Below are 21541 nucleotides of genomic sequence, written 5' to 3'. Positions count from 1 at the left end.
CACCCCATACCCCGAAACACCCCCTTCGTGCAAAAACAAAACAAAACAAAAATCTCCAGGGAAGCAACAAGCCCCAGAAGCTGCTGAGGGGGACCCTCCCCACTCTCAGACCCCCTAAGCTGCATGGGGAGCTCTGTCTCTTCTTCAATCAGGGGTGACATACCTGCTTGGTGCGCTGCTGGACCTCCGGGCTCTGGCCTTCCTCCTCATGCTCGCTGAGGGTAGCAAAGGAATCAGTCTGTCTCCCTCCCCTTTTCCTGCCCCTCCCTAAACCCTCCATCTGGCCCCCCCACCAGGGTTCAGGTAGGATGAGGTGAGGGCTTTCCAGACCTGTCTGAGGCCCACACCTCTCGGAGGGTGTCATCCTGCAGCGGCATGGTGCCTGCGCCTATCCACAGCCCCTGCTCTGGCCACCCTGCAGCCCTAGATGCTTCCCCGCGGGCCCCCGCTAATCCGGGGCTCAGCTTCACCCCCACCTCCTGCTGGCTCAAGAGGGTGGCAGCACTGTGGGAGGTGCTCCTGCCCCGAACCCACCCCCCTGCCTGGCCCACTGAGGGAAGAGGCTGAAAACTCAGATCCTCAGCGGCCTGAAGGATGGCATCACTGTACCAAGTCCTCCTGCACCCCGAGCTTTGGCTTAGAGATGCTGATTTGTATTGATAATTTGTTGGTGGTAAATGGGGCATGGGAAGAAAATATGACATCAGATCCTGTATTTATCTTTCTTTTTCATTAAAAAAATAAAAACTAGGATTTACTAATATTTAATGTATATGGATTGATAGATGCATGTGTATATACTTTATAAAGAAACATGCCTATATTCTGGGTGTCCACCTAAATATCTTTTTACTGATAAGGAACTTTTTTTTTTTGGCTCACCTTGCAGCTCGTGGGATCTCAGTTCCCCAACCAGGGATCAAGCCCGGGCCCTCAGCAGTGAGAGCATGGAGGCTTAACCACTGGACCACCAGGGAATTCCCAGCAAAGAGACAAGGGATGTAGTGTTGATGTGATTAATATCATGGGAGAGGTTTGGCTAAGTGCAGAGGAAGCCCAGAAGAGGGGCCCTATTGGGGGTCCTAGAGGCTTCCTGAAACCTGATCTAAAACTTGAAACTCAAAAAGGTGAGGGGAGTTCTGCAGCCAAAAAAAGAAAAAAGAAAGAAAGGAAAAAAAAAAAAGTGGGATGGGCTATACCTGGAAAGGCAACAGCCAGGTAGAGACCTAGAGGTTGGAAACAGGCAGATGTATTCAAAGGTCTAGAACTAAGAGGGAGGCAGCTGTGTCAGGCATGGGTCAGTCCTGAGCCCAAGCTCTAAGCTCTGCCGCTTAAGAGGTGAATGTCCTTGGGTGACAGATTTAACCTCTCTGGGCCTCCATTTCCTCATTTATAAAGTGGGTTTGATAAAGCACTGACCTAGAAGGGATGTTGTGCAGATTAAGTGAGATGACAGATGGAAAGCTGCATACAGTGAGTGCTCAAAAATTGGTAATTATGTGCTCCTTTTCGGAGCACTTCAGCTTCATCTCTGTCTCCTCAGCATTTAGAGCACAACTTGACACATGGTTGAGGTTCATTTTTTTCATGAGTGAATTAATGAGCACAATTTTTCTTTTTTTTGGCTGTGCGGCTTGCGGGATCTTAGTTCCCAGAGCAGGGATTGAACCTGGGCCTCAGCAGTGAAAGCGCTGAGTCCTAACCACTGGACTACCAGGGAATTCCTTATTTCATGTGATTTTCACTGGACAAGAGTCCAGTGAGATAGGCGAGGTAGAGATTATTTTCTCCATTTTATAGGTGGAGAAACTGAGGCCCAGGGAGGTGAAGTGACCTGCTCAGCATCAGCCAGATGGTAACCAGCTCTGTCTCCTGTCAGAGCTTTTGTTCTTAACCCTTTGATATTTTATACAGTCGAAACGATTAGAAATGGAATTTGAATGAAACAGTCTTTTTGCCTTTCGCCACTTCCTTGGTCCACCTGATTCAGATGTGCCATAATTAATCTTCCTAAAATACCACTTCTTCTGTTGACAACTTTGCTCAAAAATCGTCATTGGGTGGCTACGATCAAGTTTAAGTGTTCTGAGTTGGCATTCAAGGCTCTCCCTGATCTGGCCCCAATCTGCCTTTCTAACTACAGGGCTGTCTCATACCCTACTCTCCATCCAGCCCCATAGGTTTACTTATTTCCTTTATACTTTCTTTCCTTCATGCCTTTGTTCAAGCTGTTCCTCCTGGAATCCCTATTCCATGAAACCCATCCAACTCTAAATAGCCCTCAAGCCCCAACCTCCAAGATTCTTTGGTCCTCATCTGACTCTGAATGTGTAACAATCATAATAGCATTTATTGACCACCTACCGTGTGTGAGGCCCTTGTTCCCATTCTCTCTCCACCGTTATGATGATATTTATAAGGCAGACACTAAAACCCTGATATGAAAGGTAAGGAAACTCACAGCTGAGAGTCAGTCAACAAGTATTTCCTGGGCACTGACTCTGTGCCAAACAGTACTGGTTATACAGTGATGGACAAAAAGATGTGGTCCCTGCCCTCATGGAGCTTCCATTCTTGTGAGAAAGACAGATGGTAAAGCCATAAATAAACAAATTAGTTATAATGTTCTCATTATTATTAATTGTAATAAATTCCAAGAAGGGAAAGAACTGGGTTCCATGAGAATAGCGGGGTGGCGGGGTGGGTGGGCAGTCCGTATATAGAGAACAGATGAGGTTGTCTGAGAAGTGAATTTTTAATCTGAGACCTGAAGGATTTCAAAGACTAGGAAAGAGAATGTTCCAGGTAAAAGGCACAGCTTATGCCAAATGTTTCCAAGCAGCAAAGAACTCGGCACCATGGAGCAGTGGGGTCCCCTCGACCAGGACAAGAGCGACCCTGCCTAAGAACTGCCCTTCAGAGGGTTCTGGAGAATGTCCACCCCCAAACAAATCCATGCCAAGAACCACAGGGTGTCTGGCGCTCAGCAGGCTGTAAACGTAAACATCCCCTACCTAACACTGCTCAGGCCCCAGGGAACACTGCTTCACATCTCTTGCCCACTGTTCTCAGAACAAAGATTCCTGTACCGGCCTGTGAGAGGCGTGTTGGCTGAGCTTCGGCCAATGCCAGAGATGGACCCTGCTTTGGAGCTGCGGGGAAGATTTGAGCAGCAGAAGCTTTTAAGTGAAAGAAAAGGTAAATGCAGTTCTCATATCTCTCCTCTCGGGTTGCATGGATATGACAGATACTTGCATAACAAAGTGTCCATTTACTTGCTTTTTTTCATGTTCTGAAGGGTCTCATTAATCAGCACTGTCTTCATAACAATTGCACATGGCAACTGAGGAACACTGTACAGTATTGAACAATTCACATGACTTAAACTTGTGCATATGTAGGTCTGGACATGACGTGTGAAGCATGGTAGCAATTCTTCATGTTGGCAACTAGTTGGATGCTATTTTGAGAACAGTTCAGTTTTTCTAAAAGTGTTTAATAAGATGGAGTTAAAATTTCTAAAAACCATTTAAATTTGATTAATTTTGGATATTTATTAAGTGTAAACTATATTTCACTTTAAATTTTAATACATAATTTTGAATATATAAGAAGAAAAGTCACTTCTCAAAACATACATGAAAAATAATTTTAGTTAAAAAGTTTCACATTTACTTAGTTACTTATTTTTAAAAAATTTTTATTATTTTTTTGGCTGTATCAGGTCTTAGCTGCGGCACGTGGAGATCTTTCGTTGCAGCACGCGGGCTCTTAGTTGGGCGGCAGGTTTTCTCTAATCTAGTTGTGGTACGCAGGCTCCAGAGTGCATGGACTCTGTAGTTTGCAGCAGGCAGGCTTTAGCTGAGGTGGGTGAGCTTAGTAGCTGTGGCACGCGGGCTTAGCTGCCTCGCAGCATGTGAGATCTTAGTTGCCTGACCAGGGATCTAACCCTCGCCCCCTGCATTGCAAGGCGGATTCTTTACCACTGGCCACCAGGGAAGTCCCTACTTAGTTACTTTTGAGGAGAATGTACTCAAATTTTGTACACTTTGAATGCAATGACATGTTTTTTGAGTCCTTTGAGAGTTAGTCTGGGTCCAGATCATGATAGGAATAGAAAGAAGCAAAGTGGAACTCAGAAAAGAATAAAAAGGAACTTCAGAGTTTTGGTAGGGGCCAAAGTGGTGAGCATGTGTGGGAAAATTAGAGGCGGTGTCAATGTTTAGATTTGGGTCAGGGGTGGGTGGGTTTAGGATTGGCTGTCAAGATTTTGGTGAAAATGAGAGTGAGTTTAGGGATAAGATTCAGATCAGGAACACACATAACTTCTGATACCTTCTGATCTGACACCAGAACACCAAGCCTCTCCACAAAGAAAAACAAGCTTGTGGCTTTATAATTACACTTTGTTTTGGTCTAAAAATGACATTTCTCAGCTTGATCACTGGCAATAGTCACCAGACTCAATTCCACCTGAATTTTAGCTGTTTTCTAAAATTAAATCTACTTTCAGAAGACGAAGATTTGCTACCACCAGTGACTATGATGCTGATCAGTAATGACCCCTACCATGTGCCAGGCACTGTGCCCAGTACTTTCAATTTATTCTCACAGCACACTTTCATGTCTGTGGCTCAGAGAAGTTAAGTAAATTGTCTAAGGTCACACAGCTGGTGCTTGGTGGAGCCATCCCATTGACAAGCACCTACTAGGTGTGCAGTATTGTGTTATCTCTAGTCCCTGCAGAAACTTTGAAAGGTAGTGAGCTGGGTTAGAGAGTGGTGGAGATGTGACGGAAATTCTGGTGTGTGTATGTGTGTGTGTGTGTGTGTGTGTGTGTGTGTGTGTCAGTTATGACAGAGTGATGATGGAATCTAGTGGCACAGGGAAAGTAGAGGACAAGACCACAGGGGAGAGGAGTACATGGCAACAAACGGAGAGGCTGGGCATTGGAAGAGTTTGGATAAGGAAATCACCAAGAATTAGGACAGGAGCATGCCAGAGAATCATGAGCCAGGAGCCAAAATCCTTGAAGAATAATATAGTCTGATGATATAAGATTCAAAACTGAGGTCCTTCCTAGGGGTAGGGAGGGAGGTGTAATGGCCTGGAAGCATCTACTTGTCCTCCAGTATGTTTTCTTCTTCCTTAATAATGAAGTCCCTGATTTGTAGCTGAGCATATAGACATGCAGAAAAAGACATGTCCCAGCTTTCCTTGCATCTATGTAGCTAAATTCCAGCTATTGGGGAGGGTCCTTTACAGAAGAGGTGCACCCTTCTTGGTTACTTTTTCCTTCTCACTGACTGGCAAGGGGACCTAATGGCTGGAGCTCTAGCAGCCATCTTGGACCATGAGGTAATCTTGGGAATGTGAGCTGCCACTGTGGAGCAACCAGGTAGGAGCCTTGATTTGAGAGAGAGAGAGAGAAGGAAAAAAACAAAACAAAACCCACAAACCCATCTTGCTGATGTCACTGTGACATGGGGATTTTTTAAACTTGTAATTGAACCTAATGCGAATGGCTGCAACTAGAAAGTTATGTTTGGGTCCTACTGAAGATGACATTTAATGCTAGTGGGCATGAGTGGGTGCTAAGAAGACTTGGAAAGTTGTTGAACAGAAGGTGAGCTGACGAGAACTGTACATTCAGAAAGGCTGTGGAGAATAAATAAAAAATAAATAAATAAGGTGGAGAGAGCTGAGGTGAGGATGTGTAGTTAAGGGGGACATTTAGATATTCTGAAGACTCAGATCAATGACAGCATCTGAAGGACTGGGTCTGGAAGTCAGGTTTTAGGAAGGTTGTGAAGTTGGTGTTAGGTTTAACAAGCAATTCAGGAACTTGATTGTGGCTAGAGTCAGGTTGGGGTGAGGTTTTGAGCTGAAGTTTATTGCAGGGTTGGATTTTAAGCCAGAAATTGGAAGAATCTAATAGTAGGGCTAGGTGTCACTGGAGGTGTCGGGCAGACTTAGGAAGGGACATTTAAGTGTTCTGGGATATGCCTGGTGCTTAGTGTCTGATGCAGTGGTACTCAGGTGAGGCATTTGGAAATGTATGGGGTGTTTTGTTTATTTATTTATTTTTATTTATTTATTTTTGGCTGTGTTGGGTCTCCGTTGCTGTGCGTGGGCTTTCTCTAGTTGCGATGAGTGGGGGCTACTCTTTGTTGCAGTGCGCGGGCTTCTCATTGCGGTGGCTTCTCTTGTTGCGGAGCACGGGCTCTAGGCATGCGGGCTTCAGTAGTTGTGGCACGTGGGCTCAGTAGTTGTGGCTTGTGGGCTCCAGAGCACAGGCTCAGTAGTTGTGGCACATGGGCTTAGTTGCTCTGTGGCATGTGGGATCTTCCCGGACCAGGGCTCAAACCCATGTCCCCTGCACTGGCAGGCAGATTCTTAACCACTGCGCCACCAGGGAAGTCGTGTGGGGTGTTTTGAATTGTCACAATGACAGCGGAGTGTGTGTGTGTGTGTGTGTGTGTGTGTGTGTGGTTTGCTCATGGTGTTTAGAGGCAGGAGCTCGAGGTTCTAGATGTCCTGTAACATGGGAAACAGGCACGGTGGTCCAGCCCCAAATGCCATGCATTCCTGGGAAACACTGAGGCAAAGTGGCGTCAGGAAGAAGAGAAAAGCTGAGCACTATTGGGTTAGAATCCTGCTCTGCTGCTTTCTTCCCCAGGTGGACATAGCCCTCAGTTTTCCCATCTATAAAATGGGATGATGATAGAGGCCTTGCAGGACTGTGAGATTGGTAATAAGTTTGCAGACAGCCCAGCACAGGGCTGGCCCAAGGGCCTGCAACTGGGAGATGTCTGGACCAAGCTGAAGGCAAATCTGGGTAAAACTGAAGTTCAGTCTGGGTTTGGGTTAGTTTGGGGGTCATGATGCCCAGCCATGGCTGTGTGTTAGAATTACTCAGCTCAGGAGGCTTTAAAAAGTGCTGATGCTTGGTTTTACCTCTCAGAAATTCTGAGTTAATTGGTATGAAGTGGGTCTTGGGCAGTAGGAGTTTTAAAAGTTCCTTGAGTGATCAGAGCCTCCTGTGGGGCCTGAAACTCTCACTCTTGAAATTACTCCTCTCAGTAAAGCAGTGGTTCTCAAAGTGGGTTCCCCAGACCAGCAGCAACAGCGTCACTCCAGAACATGTTAGAAGCGCAGATTCTCAGATTTCACATCTGACCATCAGCAGCTCTGGGGTAGGGCCCAGCGATCAGCATTCTAGCACATCCTCTGGGGATTCAAATACCCGCTCAAGTTTGAGAACCACTCAATACAGCACCATCTCCAGGAAGCCCTCAAGAAAGGCAGACGCGGGCTTCCCTGGTGGCGCAGTGGTTGAGAATCCGCCTGCCGATGCAGGGGACACGGGTTCGTGCCCCGGTCCGGGAAGATCCCACATGCCGCGGAGCGGCTGGGCCCGTGAGCCATGGCCGCTGAGCCTGCGCGTCTGGAGCCTGTGCTCCACAACGGGAGAGGCCACAACAGTGAGAGGCCCGCATACCACAAAAAAAAAAAAAAGAAAGGCAGACGCTATTTCACTGTTGGGTAATTCCCCATACTTCTCTGAATAATGTCACATGAGCTGTGAGGACAAGCTCCATGAGGCCAGGGACTTTGTCCATCCCATTCACAGCTGTCTCTCCAGGGTCCACAGCATGTGATGAATAACTGAATGAGGTGAGAGAGACAGAGACAGAGACAGAGAACTATCTCAGGTGCTGTGAACTGGGAGGAGAGGGAGACCCTGCCTGTCTCTTTTTCTGTCTTGGTCCCACGACATGCAAGTCTAGTGTTTCTAGAGTTTAAAGATACAGATTCCTGGCACAAATGGGTCCTTAAATGCCTGTCTCTCCACCCGGTGCTCGGGGGAAGAGATGTGGACTCCTTGCACCCCTGGGGGAGCACCGCCCCTGGCAGTTGTTCAGAGTCCATTTGTGTCTCCAGTGTGGTGCTCACGTATGGCAGGTACAGTATTTGACAGGCAACTTATGAGATATTTTTCTTCAAAATTTTTTTCTTTAGTTTTTCCTCCAATGTTCATTTTTTTCCTTTATTTTTGAGACAATTTCAAATTTACACATAGTAAATTTGAAAGAATAGTATAATGAACTCTGGCGTACCCTTGGCCAAAGACCAATAAGTTTTTCTTTTTAAAAAAAAATAAATTTATTTATTTATTTTTGGCTGTGTTGGGTCTTCGTTTCTGTGCGCAGGCTTTCTCTAGTTGCGGCGAGCGGGGTCTACTCTTCATCGCGGTGCGCGGGCTTCTCATTGTCGTGGCTTCTCGTTGTGGAGCACAGGCTCTAGACGCGCAGGCTCAGTAGTTGTGGTGCACAGGCTTACTTGCTCCGCGGCATGTGGGATCTTCCCAGACCAGGGCTCGAACCCGTGTCCCCTGCATTGTCAGGCAGATTCTTAACCACTGCGCCACCAGGGAAGCCCAATAAGTTTTTCTTATTGTCCCAATGATGGCTGTTATAAGTCCAGGAAAACATTTTGCATTCTAGTCCTCGTCAATCTATGAGAGATTGTCAAGGGCAATTCTGCTATGTGCGATTTTCACTTATGGGCAATTAAAGTAATTTGAGAGTTGCCTTCAGGATGCAACCTCCATGTAAGAAGCCACTTCCTGGACATCATCTCAGCTGAATCCTTGGGGGGTGATCAGGGTCTATGAACCCAACCTAAAGCCAGGTAGGACTCTGCTGATGGCAGGTGACAGAAGTACAATGTAAACTAGCATAAGCTCAAAAGGGAACTGATTGGCCCCTCGACTGGGTCAGCTAGACGCAGTCTCACCTCAGGCATGGCTGTACCCAGGGGCTCAAAAGGAGTCCCCAAGTCTCTCTCTCACTCTGCTTTCCTCTGCGTTAGCGGGAAAGATGACCTCTGATGGCTCCCTGACCACAACAGTTCCTCCAGGTGGGGACCTGACTGGCTCTACTTGGTCACTTGCTTACCCCTGGATCTGTCGGTTTAAGTCTGAGGATGGAGGTGCTCTGATTGGCCAGCTCGAGTCATGTGCCCGCCTCTGGGCGGGGCTCTCTGTTTTTGATTTGAGAGAATAGTAGTTATGAAACGGGAGAGGGTTTTTGCTACTCCTAATCAATTGGTGAGTAGTCCACACGGGGAGCTATTGTCAGAGTCAGGAATAATAATAATAATAGCAGCAGCAGTAGTTGTAACATTTATTGAGAGCTTGCTGGGTTCCGGGCATTGTTCTAAGTGGGTTTTCTCTTAATTATCTCATTTAATACTCAGCCATTTTATGCGGTTGATGCTACTTTTATACATGTTTTCCATACTCGCAACTTCACAGAGAGGTGCAGTCACTTGCCCAAGGACACACAGCCAGTACGCAGCAGAACGCGGGGCCCCACATCCTCAGGCCTCGCTCCAGAGTGGGTGCTGGCGCGCCCGGGAGCACACCCTCCACTATCCTCCCTGCGGTAGAACCTGGACTTCTGCTGCAGGCTTGGACTGTCACGTGGCACTCTCGCCCTCCAGTGCATCTGTGAGGCTGGCGGAAGTGGAATACCTCGGTTCAGATCGCTTATGGGAAGTTTGCCATTACCCCCAGAGCCCCAAGAAACAGAAAACAGAATGGGTGATTTTAGAGCAGTGGTTCTCACTGGCTGCGCGCAAGAATACTTAGGGGAGCTTCACAAAAGCCCAGTGCTCAAGCCATATCCCAGACCAATTAACCAGAATCTCTGGGGTGGAGCCCAGGCATTAGTAGTCTTTAAGTTTCCCCAGGTGAATTAAATGTCCGGCCAAGGTGGGGAATCACTAGCTTAGAGGCCTTGTAGCTTAGTAGAAATAGCCGTGGTTTAAGATCCACCTGGGTTTGAGACTTGGCTCCGCCACTGCAAGCTGTGTGACTGTGTGCCAGTCACTTAACTTCTCTGAGCCTCAATTTCCTTATCTGTGGAAAAGGTATAAGTCCGTCTACTTTATGTGAGGGCTGAGTGAGACAATGTCTGTAAGGCCCCCAGCACAGAGCTGGCACTCAGCTCCATCCTTACTATTAAGGAGGGGGCAGGACAGACCAGCCTGTGCAGGACCATCTAGGGAGGCAGAGCTGTGCCAATGACTTACCATCACTAGGTTGAGGCTGTGGAATGGACTCTCGGGGCTGCTGGGACCTTCAGACCCCAGGCCCTCCCGCCTTGGTCTTCCACCCTCACGGAGGTATTTGAGGCTTCTGAGTAGGGTGAGCTTGGGATGGAATGGGCAGGGTGGGAGTTGGGGCAGAGTTGGGTGGGGGACTGGGGGAAAGGCTGTGTGAATGCACTGACTTAGTCTCACCACCAGGTGGCGACAGGAACCTACCCACTGCGAGAGGACCAGCCAGGCTGAAGGAGAGGACCGCTGGGAATAACGCAAAGATTTTCGAGAACTTTTTTGAGTACTAGGTAAATGCTAAATCTTTATTTTCTTTCATTTCCATTTACTTAATGCAACAGTCCTGTGGTAGGCGCCATTACCCTCCTTTAGTGGATGAAATAGAGGTGGTGCTGGTAACTGGCAACCAGGAATTTAACCCAGTCAGTAGGACTCCACATTACTCTGTTAACCACTGAGGTCATAGTCACAGCCACAGGGGCCTTTGGAATTCCTCGGGCCCTGTGATTCCCAAACCTGTATGATGATAAAAATCACCTGAGGCTCTTTTAAAAAAATTCAGAATTCCTGGGTTGCAGGACAGGCACTGAATTAGAATCTCCCAGGAAAATGGGCTTGGGAATGTGTGTGGTTAACAAAAGTCCCTGTTTGGAAACATGGATCTGCTCTCAGAGAGGGAAAGTAACTTGCCCAAGGTCACACAGCCCATCCCCTCCAACCTCTTAATACCCTCTAATTCGGAAGCCAGGCCATACCCCGCAAAAGATGAGACAATATAGCACATGACCCAGCAATTCCACTTCTGGGTATATGCCCCAAAGAGTTAAAAGTAGGACCTTGAAGAGATATTTGAGCATCCATGTTCATAGCAGCATTATTCACAATAGCTAAAAGGTGGATGCCACCCAAGTGTCCATCAACAGATGAATGGATAAGCAAATGTGGTGTATACATACAATGTATTATTATTCAGCCTTAAAAAGGAAGGGAGGGGCTTCCCTGGTGGCGCAGTTGTTGCGCGTCCGCCTGCCGATGCAGGGGACGCGGGTTCGTGCCCCGGTCTGGGAGGATCCCACATGCCGCGGAGCGGCTGGGCCCGTGAGCCATGGCCGCTGAGCCTGCGCGTCCGGAGCCTGTGCTCCGCAACAGGAGAGGCCGCAACAGAGGGAGGCCCATACCACAAAAAAAAAAAAAAAAAAAAAAAGGAAGGGAATTTTGACATATGCTACAACATGGGTAAACTTTGAGGGTATTATGCTAAATGAAATAAGCCCATCACAAGAAAACAAATACTGTATGATTCCACTTATAAGAGGTATCTAACATAGTCAAATTCATAGAGGCAGAAAGTAGAATGGTGGTTGCCAGGGGCTGAGGGGAGCGGGCAATGGGGAGTTATTGTTTAATGGCTACAGAGTTTCAGTTTTGCTAAATGAAAATGGTTCTGGAGGTGGATGGTTGCACAATAATATGAATGTACTTACATTGAACTGTACACTTAAAAATGGTTAAGATGGTTAATTTTATGTTATGTGTATTTTACTAGAATACAAAAAATTGGAAAAAAAGATAAGACAATCTATGCCCAGCCCTGGAGTGTTGATGGTGGTGAAGCATGAGAAGGTGTGTGATTTTCTTCATCTTTTGAATGATTTTATGAATAAATATTATACGGAATTTGATGAGTATTGTCAGATCACCTCTCTCCTCAAAAAGGATTGTACTAATAATGTATGGATGTGCTTTTTTCCCAATAACTTCACCAATTTTGGGTTTTATTATTTTACTTTTTTTCCTGTTTAATGGGTGAGAGATAGTACGTCATTATTATTTAAATTTGCATTACCGTTTGTTAGACTTAAAGTTGAAGGTCCAGAATTGACCAGTGTCATTGACAGCCTCAGAATGATTTTCCTCAAAATGTTAATTCTTGGGGAATTCCCTGGCGGTCCAGTGGTTAGGACTCTGTGCTTCCACTGTAGGGTGCCTGGGTTCGATCCCTGGTGGGGGAACTAAGATCCCCGCAAGCCACACACACGGCCAGAACAAAGAAACAAACGAACAAAATGTTAATTCTCGATTTATTATACTGAATAAAACAAGTCCATGTTTATTGTTAAAGTAAATTTAAAAACCTACTAGGTCCGTTATTGAGAGGAGAAAGTGGCTCCTGCTTGAGCTTCTGCCATGATTGTTTCTGCTTATTCAACATTAATTCCAGGTTCTGAGATGGAGGCTCACAAAGAGAGGGGTGGGGTTGGAGACCACAAGTGTAAAAACTCCTGTTCATTTTGTGGCACCTCATGGCGGCCCTCCCAGTGGCTGTTTTTACGTACCTTCTAAGTCACTCTCCTTGTGATGGGGCAAAAATGGTCAGTGAGAGGCTGGCGTAGACACGTGCCCCCCAGCCAAAAAAAGAGTCCTGTAATTATTGGTCCAATTTCTCCTCCCTCCATCTTCCCTTCCTAAAGAAGACTGATTCTTCCGTGTGGGAACGTGGCTGGGTTGAACTGGGTATGGAGGAGGAGCATTTTTGATTGATTGATTTTTTTTTTTTTTGTGGGAGATAGAGGTTGAGTAGCTCCAGGGCATGAGGAGATTTTAATTAGTGTGGCTTTGAACTATGTATTTGACTCCCTTTAAATCCCTTGAGAGGTGTGACTAAAGAATGAAATTGCTTGTTAATTACTTTAGGCTATTGGGTTGTATTTCTTGTGTCAGATACCATTCTGAGACTGAGTCACATGTGCGCACATCTTATTAGGGTTCCACCCTTACTAATGAAGACTTGGGCATGAGCTCTTGAGCCTCCAACACCCTGGGGTCTTGGCTCCTTGACAGCCCTGCCACCCACCACCAAGGCCACACCTTGGACCCTGTCATCACCCGAAACTGCTCCACCTCTGAAATTACAATTCAGATGTCCCACTCTTTTTTGTTGTTTTTTGTTGTTTTTTGTTTTGTTTTGTTTTGTTTACGGTACGCGGGCCTCTCACTGTTGTGGCCTCTCCTGTTGCGGAGCACAGTCTCCGGATGGACACGCAGGCTCAGCGGCCATGGCTCATGGGCCCAGCCGCTCCGCGGCATGTGGGATCTTCCCGGACTGGGGCACGAACCCGTGTCCCCTGCATCAGCAGGCGGACTCTCAACCACTGCGCCACCAGGGAAGCCCAGACGTCCCACTCTTTAGTGACAATCACCTCCCCCCAACCCCTGCCCATTTTCCTCTACCACACCTCTCCTCTGACCCCACTGGGTCTTCTAGCCCATGGATCCCTATTGTTCTGTCCAAGCATCTTTTCCCTTTTCTGTTGGTAATGACACCCACTTATTCCTTAGAGGAAACTTCATTTTTTCTCCCATATGGATAATGTGATTCAGGTGAGGCTGACTCTACCCTCACATCTGGGCAATCATACTTCAGATTCTTGGCCACATCAATTGGTCAGGGGTGGGCATGTGACCCTGTTCAGTCCAGGGAGAGCCAACCCAGTACTATTGCTGAGATGCCAGAGAAGGGGACGTTTTCTTTCTGCTCATGTGACTCACCTTGCAGGACTTAGCCTGGACTTGTGAGGGCTGTCCTGGGGTCGAGAGCCTGCAGGATAAGGAGGAAGCTGAGCAAAGAGGGGAGGTTCCTAATAATCTTGTTGGAGTATCTGGTACCAACCATTCCTGAAACTACCCTGGGTTTTTCAGATATGTGAGTTGATGTCTGAGATCTGTGAGTCAGGATTAGATTCTATCACCTGAAACAGATGTGGCTATTACAGTGCTGCTCCATTGAGGCTCTAGATGAGGGGTGCCTGGATGTGGTTGCTCATCAGAATCACATGGGAAGATTTTTTTCCCTTAAAACCTTTATAGATACAGAAAAAAGCATGAAACATAAATGTATAAGTTAATGTATTATTACAAAGCCAACTCCCATGTAACCTCATCAAGGTCAAGAAAGAGAACACTGGGGAACGTTGTTAGCCTCAAAGCCTCAGCCCCTCCTCCCCTTCACGGAACCACCACCCTGACTTCTGTACAATCTCATTCTTGCTTCCCTTGATCATTTTCAGGCTGAGTATGTTTTCCTAGACACTATGGGGTAGTTTTGCCTGTTTTATTTATTTATTTTTTAAAGAAGCACCTCTCTTCTTTAATATTTGCAGTTATTTTCTAATATTTATTTAATTTATTTTTTGGGCTGTGTTGGGTCTTAGTTGCAGCACACGTGATCTTTGTTGCGGCATGTGACATCTTTCATTGCGGCGCGGGGGCTCTTCGTTGTGGTGCGCGGGCTTCTCTCTAGTTGTGGTGTGTGGGTTTTTCTCTCTCTTGTTGTGGTGTGCGGGCTCCAGGCCATGTGGGCTCTGTAGTTTGGGGCGTGCAGGCTCTCTCGTTGAGACATGTGAGCTCCGTAGTTGTGGCACACAGGCTTAGTTGCCCCGTGGCATGTGGGATCTTAGTTCCCTGGCCAGGGATCGAACCTGTGTCCCCTGAATTGGAAGGCGGATTCTTTACCATTGGACCACCAGGGAAGTCCCAGTTTTGCCTGTTTTAGAATGTTGCACAAATGGAATTATTTATTAATCTTAATGAAGCCAAATTTGTCAGACTTTTCATTTAAGGTTGGTGCTTTTGTGTCAGGAAAAGTAATCTGTCACCACCCTGAGGCTTTCATCCTCAAACTTTTCTTTCACCTTCTATCACCTTTTATAATCTTTATTGTTCTTTATTCTAATCTTTTATTGTCTTTATGATCCCACTATTGTGTGAGGTAAGGGTCGAGTTTCATTTTTTCCCTGATATGAACACTCATTCTGTTTAATGAAAAGGCTCATCTTTCCCTGCACTCTTTAGTGCTACATAAATCACAGCTTGTGTCCATCTCGACATCAGCTTCTAGTCTTTTCTTCAGTCTGTCTATCCTTGCACAAATACCACCCTCTCCTAATCACTGTACTTTTATGAAGTTTGATATTCAGTAGAGCGATATTCCCATATATATATATTTAGGAAGCTATTCTTGGCCATTTCATTTCCATATGTAGTTTATTTATTTAATAAAATTAATTAATTAATTAATTAATATTGGTTGCATTGTGTCTTCATTGCTGCATGTGGGCTTTTCTCTAGTTGCAGCGAGTAGGGGCTACTCTTTGTTGTGGTGCGTGGGCTTCTCATTGTGGTGGCTTCTCTTGTTGTGGAGCACGGGCTCTAGGTGCACGGGCCCAGTAGATGTGGTACATGGGCTTAATTGCTCCGTGGCATGTGGGATCTTCCTGGACCAGCGCTCGAACCTGTGTCCCCTGCATTGGCAGGCGGATTCTTAACCACTGTGCCACCAGGGAGGCCCCCTCCGTATGTATTTTAGAATAAACGTGTCACATTCTACCAAAAAAAAAACCATGAGGATTTTGATTTGATTGCATTGAATCTACAGATCAGTACATTGTTCAAAACTGAGTCTTCTAATCCTTCTTTATTTTTTCAAATGTGCACATATTAAGAAGAGAAGATATAAGATGGGGGAGACCTAACAAAATTTGTTTTTTTCCAGCTTTATTGAGATATAATTGACATATAACACTGTATTTTTAAGATATACAACGTGATGATTTAATACATTTATAAACTGCAAAATGACTACCACCATAGCATTAGCTAATACTGCAACCAGTCACATAATTACCATTTCTTTTGTGTGGTGAGGACATTTAAGATATACTCTCTTAGCAATTTCAAGTATGTAATAGAGTATTATTAGCTATAATTACCATGCTGTACATTACATCCCCAAAACTTGTTAATCTTATGACTAGAAGTTTGTATCCTGGAAGTTTGTCTTCCAATCTTCGAACGTGGTGTGTGTGTGTGTGTGTCCAATCATTTGTATACTCACACACATACATTTATTCAGTTAATTAAAAATTTTTTTCTCTATAATGCTTTTTGCACATCTTTTGTTAAATTTTTTTTTTTTGGCTGCATTGGGTCTTCATTTCTGCGTGCGGGCTTTCTCTAGTTGTGGCGAGCATGGGCTACTCTTCGTTGAGGTGCTTGGGCTTCTCATTGTGGTGGCTTCTCTTGTTGTGGAGCATGGGCTCTAGGCGCGCGGGCTTCAGCAGTTGCAGCACACGGGCTCAGTAGTTGCGGCCCGTGGGCTCTATGGTATGCGAGCTTTGATAGTTGTGGTGTGCAGGCTGAGTAGTTGTGGCTCATGGGCTCTAGAGCACAGGCTCAGTAATTGTGGCGCACGGGCTTTGTTGCACTGTGGCATGTGGGATCTTCCCGGACCAGGTATCAAACCCATGTTCCATGCATTGGCAGGCGGATTCCTAACCACTGCACCACCAGGGAAGTCCCTCTTTTGTTAAATTTATTCCTAGATAATTGCTATATTTTTTAGTGCTCTTCAAGTGTCTTATTTAAAGTCCAGATTTTTTTGCTCAGCATCTGGAGAGTCTGAATGAGTAGTTCTGGGTGGGCCCAGTGATTCTGATGTGCAGCCAGGCCTGGGAACATGGGCCTCTCTGGGGCTCCCCTCATGATCTCTTTTCAAACGTATTCAGTCCCCTCCCCCTCCCAACTGGCCCCATCCCATAAGCTGATGAACATGCTCAAGTCTCTCTCTCTTGGAGTAAGCCTGCTAATCCCCTCAAGGTCCTGCCATCACATTTTTATACCACTCACAGCCACACTTTCAGAAGAGGTTGTCTACACCTATGATTTCGACTTTTTATGCTTGTGTATGCCTAAATAAATTTGAAAAACCATGTAGCCCCTCACACATTTTAAAATTGACATCTAATTCAAATCATCCTTACTCATCCCTATGTCCTTGTGGTCTACCAAGCGGGCTTTTCTCTTGGCCCCCTCATGCTCCCTCACCCTCTGCAGGGTGGCCTCTGGTGCCTGCATGCCACTAAAGACTTGCTGATCATACCCACACACACAACATTTTTTCCCTCAATGAAGAGAAAAGTAATGTTGATCATTGTAAAAATTTAAGCAAGTTGAAAAGAAAAAGAAAGAAAATTTAAATCACCTGAAATCCCCCAACCTTGAGAAAATCCACCATTATAACATTGGTGCTTGTCCCTTCATTTGCCTCTCTATGCATTTACACACACCAAATGTGTTAATTTACAAAAAGTTGGGAAAATGGTTATTATTATAGATGCCTTTTTTCTTTTAAAATTTTTACTTATTTATCATTTTGACTTTTCTTCCTCAGAAAACCACTGTTAACACTCTGGTATGTGTCCTTCTAGACTTTCCACCTGTTGATAGAATCACACATAAAAAACCTGGAACATATATAGCAGCGGCCCCCAACCTTTTTGGCACCAGGGACCGGTTTCGTGGAAGACAGTTTTTCCATGGACGGCGTGGTGGTGCGGGGGGTGGAAGGTTCAGGCGGTAATGAGAGTGATGGGGAGTGGCAGATGAAGCTTTGCTCGCTTACCTGCTACTCACCTCCTGCTGTGCGGTTCGGTTCCTAACAGGCCGCGGACCCCTGATGTATAGGATTATTTTTGTCACTATTTTTATATAAAGGTGTGACCATGTTACATATATATCTCTTCTTCTTGCTTATTTGACTTAACCCTTCACATCAATTAGCATAGTGCTAAATTCCTCCTTTTTAATGGCTGTATAATATTCTGTAACATGGATATACCACCATTTATTCACTCATTGCCTTATTAAGGTTCATTCCTTTTGGTTTTCAGTTTTGTCTTGTTTTGTTTTCACCACTTTGACTAATGCTACCATAAATATTCTTGGACATATCCATCTTTATGTGCTCTTGCTTTTATTTATTTATTTATTTTTAAAGTGGGTTGATTCCCAGGTATGAATTGTTGGGTTAAAGGGTGTGTATATTTCAATTTTAATAGATCTTTCCAGATTGTTTTCTAAAATGGCTGTAAGGAAACACTTTTTCACCAGAAATGAATGAGAGTAGAGCCATTTTACCCATATTCCCATAAACAATAGGTGTCATTTGTGTTTTTCTTTTTTGTTGATCTGTGGGTATTTAATTAATTAATTTATTTATTTTTGGCTGCGTCGGGTCTTAGTTGCAGCGCATGGGCGTCTCTCTAGTTGTGGCGTGTGGGCTCCAGGGTGCGTGGGCTCTGTAGTTTGTGGCATGCAGCCTCTATAGTTGAGGAGTGTGAGCTCAGTAGTTGTGGCACATGGGCTTAGTTGCCCCACAGCATGTGGGATCTTAGTTCCCTGCCCAGGGATCAAACCGGCGTCCCCTGCATCATAGGGAGGATTCTTTACCATTGGACCACCAGGGAAGTCCTGATCTGTGGGTATTAAGTGATAACACGCGATTACTTTAATTTACATTTCCCTGACAACTAGTAAGACTAAATATCTTTTCATATTCTTGTTAGACATATGGATTGCTCTTCTGGGAACTATTTCTACCCTTTTCCTTTTTTCCAGTGGATTATTTGTCTTTTTCTTATCACTTTATCGGAGCTCTTTTTTTTTGGGGCCGCACTACGTGGCTTTCGTGATCTTAGCTCCCCAACCAGGGATTGAACCTGGGCCACGGCAGTGAAAGTGCTGAATCCTAATCACTGGACCACCAGGGAATTCCCAGGAGCTCTTTGTATAATATAGATATTAACTTGTCTTTCACATGGATTTCAAATCGTTTCATATTCTATTAATTCCCTTTGACTTTGGTTGAGGTATCTTTAGCCATAAACAATTTACCATTTTAATGTAATTAAATGTGTCGACCTTTTCTCTTATAGTTTCTGTCTTTCTGGTCTGGCTTAAAAGGTTTTTTGGAGGGAATTCCCCTGTGGTCCAGGGGTTAGGACTCAGCACTTTCACTGCCATGGCCTGGGTTCAGTCCCTGGTTGGGGAACCAAGATCCTGCAAGCCACAAGGCATGGCCTAAAATAAAATAAAAGGCTTTTTGTAATATATTTTTTATATATTCTGCATATTGTTTACATATATACATTGAAACCATCTGAAATTTGTTTTTTGTTTCACTATGGTGAGAGATAGGGGTTCTACCTCATTTTCTTCCTGGTGGGATCCCAGTTGAGTCAGCAATACTTATTTATTTATTTTTTGCTGATTAGTTTTTTTAAAAAATTATTTTATTTATTTATTTATTTTTGGCTGCATCGGGTCTTCGCTGCTGCGCACGGGCTTTCTCTAGTTGCGGCGAGCAGGGGCTACTCTTCGTTGTGGTGCGCGGACTTCTCATTGTCGTGGCTTCTCTTGTGGCGGAGCATGGGCTGTAGGCACGTGGGCTTCAGTAGTTGTGGCACGTGGGCTCAGTAGTTGTGCCTCACGGGTTCTAGAGCGCAGCCTCGGTAGTTGTGGTGCACGGGCTTAGTTGCTCCATGGCATGTGGGATCTTCCTGGACCAGGGCTCGAACCCGCGTCCCCTGCATTGGCAGGCGGATTCTTAACCACTGCGCCACCAAGGGAGCCCCTATTTTTAAAAAATATTTATTTATTTGGCTGCGCTGGGTCTCAGTTGTGGCATGTGGGATCTTCGTTGCCACGGTGCGGGATCTTCGTCGCAGCATGCGGGATCTTTTTTTTTTCTTTTTTTTAGTTGCGGCATGTGGGATCTAGTTCCCTGACCAGGGATAGAACCCGGGCCCTCTGCATTGGGAGCGGGAGTCTTAACCACTGGACCACCAGGGAAGTCCCAGCAACACTTATTAAATAAAGTACCATTCTTTCCTCACCAAACTGAAATTTCACCATTGTTACATTTTAAATCAAATCTATGTTGGTATCTGTTCTTGCGCTCTCTTCTCTTTCACTGAATTTTTCATCAATTTCTTGACCATTCTTGGAAAAGCGTTGGTAAGTGTCAGAGTTCTGGAAAAGCCCATCTTCCCCACGTCCTTAGCCGGACTTGAAGGGTGAGCAGCCCAGATTACTGCATACACCCAGCAAGACAACCCCTCCCCAGCATATACTGGATTGTTTCGGCGTGGTATGCTTATACATACTTCTCTGCACTACTTTTCTCCCTGACAGCCTCACCAGCCACTCAGCCCCACCACTGCTCTGCTGCAGATGCCAGGACCAATCTCATTACATCCTTAATCCCTGTTTATGGTCCTTGGTCAGCCTCCTCCCTGCATCTAATCCCCATCTGGCCCTGCTTCCCCTTCTCTCATCCTGCCTCCTGCCCCCTAACTTCTAAAACCCTTCACCAAGCCCCTCCAAACTCAGGCATGAGAAGCGCCCTAGGATTTGTCTTCTGTGGACAGTTCCTTCATCTTCTAGATCTTCTGGGAAACTGGATCTCCCTGGTGACACAGCTTTCCCCACCACTAGCTCAAATGGTGACTGTCTTCTCTCCTTCACTCCTCCTGCCACTGGGCTAAGATTGACCTACTTGCTTCACTTCCAGAAAATGATCCTTCGCTTTCCCCCCCAAACTCCCAGCTTTAAATCTCATGCTATTTAACAGAACTATTGTTGCAGACATCTACTGACCCTTGGTTGCTCCTTCTGATTCCTTGAAAGAGTTAGTACCTAATTCATTGCCTTTCTCGCTAATACCACAACAGTCATAATTTTTTTGACGTGTAATTGACCTACAACACTATATTAGTTCCTGGTGTACAACATGGCGATTCAATATGTCTATGCATTACAAAGTGCTCACCACAATAAGTTACCATCTGTCACCATACAAAGATATTACATAATTTTTGACTATATTCCCCACACTGTACATTTCATCCCCATGACTCATTTATTTTGAAACCGGAAGTTTGTACCTCTTAATTCCCTTTACCTATTTCACTCACTCCCTCCACCCCCTACCCCTTTGGCAACCATCTATTTGTTCTCTGTGTCTATGACTCTGTTTCTGTTTTTTAAAAAAATATTTGTTTATTTATTTATTTATTTGGTTGTACCTGGTCTCAGTTGTGGCAGGCGGGCTCCTTAGTTGTGGCATGCGAAATCTTAGTTGCTGCATGCATGTGGGATCTAGTTCCCTAATCAGGGATCGAACCCAGGCCCCTTGCAGTGGGAGCACGGAGTCTTATCCACTGTGCCACCAGGGAAGTCCCTCTGTTTTTTTTTTTCTGAATTTTATTTATTTTTTTATATAGCAGGTTCTTATTAGTCTTATTAGTCTTATTTTATACATATTAGTGTACATATGTCAATCCCAATCTCCCAGTTCATCACACCACCACCACGACCCCCCACTGCTTTCCCCCCACTGGTGTCCATACGTTTGTTCTCTACATCTGTGTCTCAATTTCTGCCCTGCAAACCGGTTCATCTGTACCATTTTTCTAGGTTCCACATATATGCATTAATATACGATATTTGTTTTTCCCTTTCTGACTTACTTCACTCTGTATGACAGTCTCTAGATACATCCACATCTCTACAAATGACC

At 45.3% G+C, this 21541-nt stretch overlaps 1 long non-coding RNA gene across 11 annotated transcripts in view; it reads left to right on the top strand.

The window, feature by feature from the left end:
- The first annotated feature begins 821 nt into the window (after window positions 1-821).
- LOC102989825 (uncharacterized) overlaps window positions 822-21541 on the top strand; it is a 149783-nt gene continuing 129063 nt past the window's right edge. For 2 of the 11 annotated variants that reach the window (XR_008615825.1, XR_003676828.2), the window contains exons 1-4: window positions 869-1127; window positions 3073-3198; window positions 10315-10415; window positions 11672-11748. This is a non-coding gene — a long non-coding RNA (uncharacterized lncRNA). Of the gene's footprint in view, window positions 1128-1169; window positions 1856-3072; window positions 3199-10314; window positions 10416-11671; window positions 15287-21541 lie in introns of those variants that run through there. The other 9 variants (XR_008615829.1, XR_008615828.1, XR_008615826.1 and 6 more) reach the window with 8 other exon arrangements.

This window comes from Physeter macrocephalus, chromosome 18 (genome assembly GCF_002837175.3).
Source record: "Physeter macrocephalus isolate SW-GA chromosome 18, ASM283717v5, whole genome shotgun sequence".
Taxonomy (NCBI): domain Eukaryota; kingdom Metazoa; phylum Chordata; class Mammalia; order Artiodactyla; family Physeteridae; genus Physeter; species Physeter macrocephalus.
This window is presented reverse-complemented; position numbering and strand designations above follow the sequence as displayed.